Consider the following 10130-nt stretch of genomic DNA (forward strand, 5'->3'; position numbering starts at 1 on the left):
TGATTGAACTGAGTTTGAATGACACTAACCAGGTGAACATGGGGATGGAAAGTATAAGAGCACATAGGGGTGAATTAGCATAAAGCCTCAGGACCTAATGGGGGTCCTTTATGACTGGAATGTGAGTATAAGATAAAATATGCAAAGGATCATTGGAACAAATGGAAAAGCCTTTCTACAACATAAGGATTCCAGAATTTGTGAGATGCTACAACAGGGTTCTAAGTAGAATTTTGTGAACTGTTCTACAAAGTTCATTCTTGCAAAGCATGGCAAAGGCTTGGCAAAGGTGAGCAAGGAAACCATTTAGGAGGCTACGGCAGACGTGCATGGAAGAGATGATAAAGGTCACCGTAGTAGCCATTGAGTAGAAGGAACAGAACTATACGATGTGAGGAAAGTAATTTCTATCAAATCACTGATTAAATGAGGGTTGAGGATAGAGGAGGAAAGCCTGTAACACCGTTTCAGCTTTCATCTCCCGTGTCCGGTGAGTCAATTATTCCAGGACTGTTAGATTACACACTGAAACCTCTCGGTTCAAGGAAGGTTTTTCATAAACACACTTAATGGAAATATATTTTTAGATCTTGATAGATATAATGGCATATTGCTTTGAATTTGTTGCTTTTCAACTATTGGAGTCATTCTCTTTTTAAAGGGAGCCCTATAATGGTAGTGCAGAATGAGTCAGGTATTTAAGTTAATTTGTCATTTAGAAGACATGCCGTAGGCAATTAAATAGGTACTATAAAAACACCTTGAGTCATGTGGTGCTCTGTTAAAGGGCAAAAAAAAAAAAAATTTGTTTTTAAATTCAGAAATTCCATGAGGTAGGTCAATATAAATACCCACAAGACTCTGAGAGCCAGAAACAAGAGCAGCCTATAAACAGTATCCACATAACCTGAAGACAGAATTCATGCTAATTTTTTCCTTTTTAACTCTGGGTACATTTGTTACTTATCCTACCATGAGTGCTGTCTTTATATCATTCCATTACTTCTGCCAAATGTCTTGAAAGTATCTCTCTTTTATCCCATCTTATTCAATCAAGCCCACTGTAAGCTGGCTGCCACCCAGAACACACCAATAAGGTACCTCTGGCAAAGGTTACCAGTGTCTTCCTAATTTCCAAATCCAGTCGATGTGTGTCACTCCTCATCTTACTTGACCTTTATGCTATGTTATGAAACTCTCCTCATTTGCCCTCTGTGTGTGACATCAGGACTGCCCTGATTTTCCCTCACCTCTGTGTCCTTTGTCGCTGTCAGGTCCATGGGCTCCTCTTTCAAACCCTACACTTTCCCTGCGTCATTTCATTTATACATATGGCATCTCTGTATAGGTGATGTTCATTCTTCTGGCCTGAATCATGCCTCTATGTTTGAGAAATGAAAATCTAACTTTCTTTTGGACATCTACACCTGGGTGTCCCTCAAGCAACTCAAATTGAACACATCCAAAATTGAACTCCTTCTTTCTTCTTCTCCTGCATTCCTCAGTATGTATATGTAGCTTTTCCTGTTTCCCTCATGCATACTTCCCCACTGCATGCCTTCTGAGCCACCTTTGATCCTCCAGATATGTTGTAATCACTATAAACTCTGAGTCTTTGCACATGCTCCGAAGCCTTCCTGATATACATATGAAACATATATTTTCTTCATCTGGCTGAATTTTATGGGACTTTCAGGGCTTTATGAAGATATTACCTCCTTCAGAAAACTTTCCTGTCCCTAGACTCATGTTGTTCGATACCTGTCTTTCTTTTGTCATTTTATGGTACTTTATACTGCATTGTAGCAGTCCTCACTGGCTTAGGGGGTGAGAGGACAGGTGGCAGGAGGATGATTTTGCTCCCATCCCTAGGGAAATTTGACAATGTCTGGAGACATTTTTGGTTATAGCAAGGGGTTGCTACTTGTATCTAGTGGGTAGAGGCTGGGGATGCTACCTATATCCCTGTAATATTCTACAGTGCATAGCACCCCCACAACACTGAATTATTCAGTTCAAAATGTCATTAATACCAAGGTTGAAAAACTCGGCTCTGATGTAATTACCTACTTATTTTTCTGTTTCTCCCACTAGACGATAAGCTTTTGGAGACAGGGACTATGTCTTCTTCAACAATGTGTACACAAGAAGTAGCATGTTGTTTGGCATATGGTAGATGCTCAGTAAATATGAATGTATAAACTGAGTTGGTATGTTGATGGATGGTTTGAATGGTTTTTCAATCTGGCCCAGAGAGAAAACATATAATTATATGTAGACTGAGGGCAGTAAGATCTGTGGTTTCACTCCTGAAATGGCCCTGATGCCAATTCTACTGTTTGAGGTGCTGATCATGGGGAGAAGTAGGACTCAAACTATGGATGTTTGTTTCCGTTTTGTTGTCTGTTTAAGTATATATAATTGTATTTATTTAGATATTTACCTATATTACTTGTTGAGGGAGGTGTAACAATGCACATGTTTGTATCCATGCTGGTAACCAACAGTAGGTCTAAGTACCTGTTATATGCAAGATATTTTAGCATGCTGTTATGGGAAAACAAAGTTTGGCTTAACTTCTGGATTAGTTTCGAAGTGTAACTAAGCAAGAATCATAGCCTCACTAATCTTCAGTATTCTCAACTAATAAGCAGAGAGTTTTGATGATTACATAAATGAAAATATACAAAGTACTTGATATATAGCAAGTCCTCAATTAATGTTACTTCCTTCTGCCTCTTTTCCAAACTCTCTATATTAGTTAGAAATTGCATTTGACACAGAAACAGAGCCCTGATAACAATGGCTTAAATTGATAGTTTATTTTTCTTCCATGTAAAAGAAGTCTGGAGGTCTGAAATACATGATTGGTTTGACGACTCCTCAGAGTCATTAAGAAATCCCATCCCTTTTTAACCTCAACATTTTGCTATGCCTAAAGTGTGGCCCTTTTACTCAATATGCCTGTCACTTCTATGTGCCAAGCAGCAGACTGTAGGACAGGGTGAAGAAGGTCATGCCTTCTGTCTTTGAAAGAACTATCCAGAAGCATTTCTGCTACAGTAAGTATTCTTCTATGTAAATTCCTTAAGACCTAGCATCTCAAATATAAAGAAACAAATGTTGTTGTAGTATTTAAATAATTCATTTTACTATTACATACCAAACATTATTTTATGGCCTCTAAGTGAGTGAGTGTATGCATGTGTGTGTATGTGTGTACATATTCCCAATATTTAAATACAGACTTATAGTAATGGAGCTCATTATTTCTAACACAAAAAAATTATTTAATTTTAAAAATCATATTTCCCACTGACAGGGCCTGGAAATAGTGATATCCCAGTAGCAAGGAGCACACCCAATGCCCAGATCTGGGTTTCTAAATACCCGTTCTCTAATAAAAGGAACCAGAAAGCCTTGAAGGTCATGATTAACATCACAGTGATAAATCATATTGCCATCATCCAACACTTTACTATTGTGATGAAAAGGGCACTTTATGTCTGTGGTATTCATTCAAAAAACCCAACATGCTAATTCAATTATGAGAAAAACATTAGACAAACCTAAACTGAGGGACATTTACAAAACACCTGATCAGTATGCCTCAAACTATTCAAGGTCATAATAAAAAAGGAATGAATGAGAAGATGCATGATGGAAAGAGAAAGATCATTAGTAAAAAGAAAAACTAGTGAAATATAAATAAAGTCTGAAATTTAGTTAGTAGAAATATAACAATATTAGTTTATCTTGTTTTAATTTTAGTCATTCCACAATGTATACATACATCAAAATGTTACATTACATGCCATAAATGTATATAATTTTTATTTGTCAATTTAAAAGCAATATTGATAGACCATCCTGGCCAACATGGTGAAACCTTGTCTCTACTAAAAATACAAAAGTTATCCGGGCATGGTGGAGCACACCTGTAATCCCAGCTACTCTGGAGGCTGAGGCAAGAGAATTGCTTGAACCTGGGATGCAGAGGTTGCAGTGAGCCGAAACCACACGATTGCACTCCAGCCTGGGCAATAAGAGTGAAACTCCATCTAAAACAAAAACGAACAAAACAATACCAAAAAAAATTGATTTCTTAATGACAAAATTACCATAGTAACATAAGACGTTAACATTAGCAAAAATGAAGCAAGCAGTGTATGATAAATCTCTGTATTATCTTTGTAATTTTTCTATAAATTTAAAATTATTCCAAATTATAATTTTTATTTTAAAAATGCAAAAAACTGGCATAACCAGTTCTCAAACCAGTTAATTTTATAGAGCATTGTGTATACTGGATGCATTTGAGTATAATTTTCATGTATGTAGGGACTTTGTCTAACTTGTTCCTTCATGTCTCCTCAAGAACTAAAAAAGTACCTAAGGATAATACCAGGGAAGAAAGCACACACTCAGAAAACCCCTCTAATCAGTTTCTGAGTTACGGTGAGTGCTTAGCATATTATTCTGTAAATTGTTATAGCATCCTGACTAACAGCTCTCCATTTCATAGTCCAGGAGAATCAACATACTTTTTTCTCCATAATTTTCCTAATGGAAGATTTTATAAAATGTAGGTCCTGGAGGAGTTGGTAACCAACTGCTAGACACTTTATTAGAAAAATAAGGGTTTGTAGCACTAATTCTAATCCAAGGAAATTGAAGCCTTTTTATAATCCTGTGAGATTAATAGATCAGGGGTTGAAAACTGCACAGTTCTAATTTTGTATAAATTAGTCATTTTCTATTAGTTTAAAAAAGATCTAACAGGAAAGGTACTTGATTAAAAAACCAGCCTCACCACTTGCTATTGAAGTGGTTGTGAGGAAGTTTTAAAATCTCTCTAATCCTAAATTTGCTAGTAAAATTGAAGTAGTGAGACCTTGCAAGGTATCTATCTGTACAGTCCTCTATTAATGAAAATACAGGGTAATTTACTACAACAAGAGCTCAATAATAACATGGTTTCCATAGATGGAGGCTTCTTTCTGTCTCACCTAACAATTCGGAAATGGTATTACAGCTTACTGGGAGCCCAGTCTACTCCATCTTGTTGCTTACATACTTCTGGTGTGTAATCATTTTTTGCAGGCTTAACTCATTACCACTTACACATTCAAGATTAACAAAACACAGAATGAAAAAAGAAGGAAATACAGCTTTCTTTCTAAGGGTATGATCCGGAAGTTATCACTTCTACTCATATCCCATCGGCTGGAGCTCAGTCATTATAGCCCCAGCTAGCTGCAAGGAATGCTGGGAAATGCTTTCTTTAGCTAGGAAGCTATTTGCAGAGCTCTTACTTCTGGTATTATGCAGATTGGAAAGACAACTAACAGTGCCTACCATAACTACCTGGAGTAGTGCCTTACATGGAATAAATGCTCAGCAAATGACTTTCTCATTAAATCATCTGGATGATAATTAGTGTGAAAAGAATAGGTAAGGAGAATTGTTTTACCAACTATGACTTTTAAATCACTCAGAATTAAGGACAGACCTTCCTTGGAAGCTATGTGTGCATTTGAAAATTTGTTCATCTTCTTGTAAATTAAAACACAGCTTTCCAAAAATAAGATCTTCTATTCATCTTAAGGAAAATAAGCTGCAGGAGTAATTTTTTAAAGTGTTCTTGTTTTTGAAATTAACCGCTAGTTTCCCTTCCAGCTCAGGAAACTCAATAGATTTAGAAGGGACCGTGCTTGGTGAAAAAGGAAAGATACAAAGTAAACTGTTACTTATTTTTAATGTAGAAATTCTTTTGTTGCACAGTTGTAAATTCTGTAATCATAATTTTTCTCCTGTCTACTCTTTCCATGGATTCAGTTTCAAGTTTTTAGCCATAATTTGTATTTACATACATGGGATGGCACTTTTATTGATCTGTTTTCAACTTTCTTGGTTTGGTTTGTTTCCTGAGGATTTTTACAGTAACATGCTGAACTCGGACAGTTGCATTCCAGGGAAAGTAGTTTATACTGAGCCCCATTCATGATAACCTTGCCTAGGACATTCTTACATTTCATAGACCACAACTCCAGGTTGTCAGTCCCTCGTGTGATTTGTCAGACCACACTGCTACCCAGCTGGCAGCTCGACAGGGTTCAGTTGGCTCTGATCTTTGCAACATGATGGGTGAACATGATACCAAGCTATATTAGTTTGCCTGGGCAGCCATAACGAAATACCACAGACTTGCTTAACAAATTTCTCATAGTTCTGAAGACTGAGAAGTCCAAGAACAAGTCTTCAGCCAATTCAGTTTCTGGCAATGGCTCTTGGCTTGCAGATGCCCCCTTCTCACTGTATCCTCTGATGTTAAGAAGAGAGAGCTCTAATGTCTCTTTCTCTCCTTATAAGGGAACTAGCCCTATTAGATTAGAGCCCACCTTTACTGCTTCATTTGATCTTTATCACCTCCTCACCTGGCTTCCTGGCCTCACTACAAATACAGTCACATTGGTGGTTAGGACTTTAAAATTTATATTTTGGAGGTAAGCAGGACATAAATAATCAGCCTGTAACACTGGTCTTTCTTTTATTTATTACTCACAAAGAGTGAATATTTTTTCTATTATTTTCCCTCTGCCATTCTGGGCAACCTGCCAAAATTTCCTGTGATGGAAGATTGTGCCAGAGGCTTCCTAAACTCTCTTTTTCTAATGAGACCTCTGGTTTAATGTCAGTGTTTGGACCACAGAATACCTTGGAAGTTATAAAATGTTAAGAAAATAAAATGATATTTGTAGAGCACTTTACACTTTTCTTGCTTACATTATTTATTTAATCATATGGTCATTTGATGAGAACGATTGGGATATTGCATTGGCTCTATTTTATATATTAGAAAATTGAAGTTTGGAATGTTCACTGATTTCTCTAAGGTCTCAGGACTAATAGTTGATCAACACTGAGACTCCATTCCAGGCCTTCAAATTTCTAAATCACATTTGACCAAATATGAGCTGAATTTGGCTCTAGAGTCACTAAAAATTTGGTTTCACTCCAACTTCTGTCACTTATTAACAGTAAGTGGGAAAGTTACTTAACTCACTAAAATCCTCAATCTTCTCTGTGAGATGCAAATAATAAGTCCACCTTATAGTGTTCTAATGAAAATCAAATTATATAATGTATAGAAATAACTTAGCAAAGCATCTGCTACATAGAAAATTGTTCAAAATTGTTGATTATTATTTTCAAGCAAATATCAAATCCTCTTCATTGACTTTAACTCTGAATTTATGTTTTATTAGACTTTAGAATAAAGTGTTATTTAAATTATATGAGCTATGGACAGATCTCCAAATGCTTTACAAATTTATAACTGTTATAAAATTCATAATATGGATTTTATTGAGATATGAGCATCTTAATTGTCAACATCTGTCTCTTGGTATATATTTATTTATATATTTATTCAGGTATATATTCATGCCTGGTCAAGCAACAGATTAAAGCAGTTAACAATTAGCAGATATGGTAAACAGCTTATATTTTAAGCTATATTTTCAGTTATATTTTAAGCAAGCCAGTGGGATTTTTTAGTGTTCTAACTTTGATATGGTCATTTCATTATCTAGCTTTAGATTGAGGTCATTTTGTTCTCATTAATAAAAGAAACTGAGGTTGGTATTCTTAGTTTTTATCTCACACCAGCAAGCCAACAACATTCAGTATATGCTAACAATTATGATGAAAAAATATTAAGCAAGCAAAGATTAAGCTACTTTAAATTTTGTGTACTGAAAAGCCTAATTAATACAATTTTCGGTTTTTCTCCACATTAGCCAGGATTTAATCTCCATCAAAATACATATTTTTCTATTAGTCTAATTCTACAAACCCAACATAAGAGGTCATTGAGTGGAAGGTACTCTCCTGATGTGCCCATATTTGTCAGGTAATTTAATGTGTATATCAGGATAAAGTAATAACAAATATTTTAATTTGTTTTGCACTTCATTCCTGATTCTCATATGTATATAATTAGGAAACTTTATACACTTCTAGATTTAATACGTGTATATGTTTATGGATATGCAAGTAAGAGAATGTTCTTATTCAGATAATTAGTTTTACAGAGGAGGTCAAATAAGCTTTTCTCAGGTAGAAGAAACTATACCAAACCAAGAGTTAACGCACTTGATGCGAAGTTTATTAGCAATGTAAATGTCATTACCTCTGATTTGTGATCAGCTGAACAAACAGTGAAGGGCCACTGTGACTTTCAAGCTTTAGGAACAGAATCTAATGACCTTAGAAAGCAAAAGAACTGTTTCCCATTAGGTATGGAAGTTATTCAGTTCTGACCATCATCATGATTGGCAATTAATAATACAAATGACTTGTGTTGATCCAAAATGGTTCTCAGCATCTGGGCAGTGCAACTATGACTGTGTATATGAGACAGGTAGATTGTAACAAAATCGTTTTCATTCTATGCCTCATAGTCTCAGAGTGACTGTACACACATGGACAGGTACCACATCCATTCTCTAATGGTCTTGATTTGGGAGGGCAAGATGAATATTCCTACTACATTAGTTTGCTTTTGTGTATAATTGCTATAGTTTTAAGATATGGCTTAAATTGTAATGTATACTCAGAAAGGAGAGTTACTTATTACCTTGTACATAACTCACTCATTGCCCTTGTAATATATTTGTTTTCTTTTCCCAACTGCCTTCTTAAAAACAGGGACCCTGTCTTAGCTAGGATGAACACAGGCACTGGTTCATAGCAGATGCTTAAGAAATATTTGAATGAATGTATAAATGGGTTAGAGCTTCTGAATGGAAGCCTGTAGTACCTAAATGTACAACATATATAAATATAAACATTGTCTGAAGAATCTCTCAATGTGTATATGGATGCACAAACACACATATACTATATCCCATGTCCATTAGTTAATGAAAGTGATTAATGTCCAAGGTGTCTGGCCAACATGAATAGCATATGATTATGTAATTAAGTAATATGTAATTGTGAAGGAAGGAAAAACCATTTAGAAGTTTATTGATTGCTTAATATGAAAAATGGATATATGTTAGCTTATAAACATTATGAGAGTAAAATATTTCAGCCTAAGGAAACTTACAGAAATGCAAACACATTGACATTTATTCATAGCCGCACTTTTGGATTTGTTTGTTTGTTTTTAGTAAAGATGGCACAAACCACTAACAGTTAGTTTATCCATTGTTTTCCTTAGTGCGGCCATAACTAGTATTTGTATTAGTAATTTATTAAAAATACTGATACATAATTATCCAAACTTTTGTAAAAAGCAATTATAGTTTTTTTCTGATAAGAATAAGCAATTTTGCAATCTATAAGGTTTTAATAAACCCTTAAATTAACTTTATTTTTTCCCCAAGATTAGTAATTATAAAGAGGCATAGGTCCAGTTTTCACATTTTCTACCAGAAATACGCTGGCATGCACGGGCAATGTTTCTCTTTAAAGTAGATATTGGTACTACATAAATAGAGAATTACAATAATAGGTCTTATAGAAGGAAAGGAACTATATTCATGTACTTTTTGGCATATGCTTTTAGAGCAACTTTATGTTTCAGTGTGAGATTTATATATCTGATACATAATCAACTTTATATCAAGTACTCTCATTAGAACTGGAAGTAGCTTTAAATGGAAAAAATATTATTTCACCATCTTAGAAAATAGTTTGGGCTTATTCCTCATTAATTTTGACCTTAAAAAATAAGATCCCTTAAGTACACCTGGGCCTGGGTGCCCTGCTTATTGTCTCATAGAGGGTTCTAAAGCTTCATGGAGTCTTTAACTCTATTAGTCCAATGTTATAGGGCTCTTCTCCATGCATAAAGATTCATTTGCAGATAATGATACTTTCTACTGCCTCAATATATTTTCATATCCAGTTTTCTCCTAGATTCCTTATATATCATCTGAGGAATGCTTAAAGCCATCTGTTATGAGATTTTCTTCAAACCTTCTCTAGCAAAAGGACTGGTTTTTATCATAACACACTTAGTTAATTAACACCTTGACCAAGGAGGCAAACAGTGCAGCAGAGATTCCCGGAACAGAAAGATCAATTGGACTTACCCTGTGTTTGTTGAACTGCCTGAA

The 10130-nt window shown here is 35.2% G+C and overlaps 1 protein-coding gene across 6 annotated transcripts in view; it reads left to right on the top strand.

Moving 5' to 3' along the window:
- The window catches only part of ZNF385B (zinc finger protein 385B), a 393057-nt gene that overhangs the window by 254556 nt on the left and 128371 nt on the right, over positions 1-10130 (top strand). The gene's annotated exons all lie outside the window — the stretch shown is intronic.

Source organism: Saimiri boliviensis, chromosome 5 (genome assembly GCF_048565385.1).
Source record: "Saimiri boliviensis isolate mSaiBol1 chromosome 5, mSaiBol1.pri, whole genome shotgun sequence".
NCBI classification, from domain to species: domain Eukaryota; kingdom Metazoa; phylum Chordata; class Mammalia; order Primates; family Cebidae; genus Saimiri; species Saimiri boliviensis.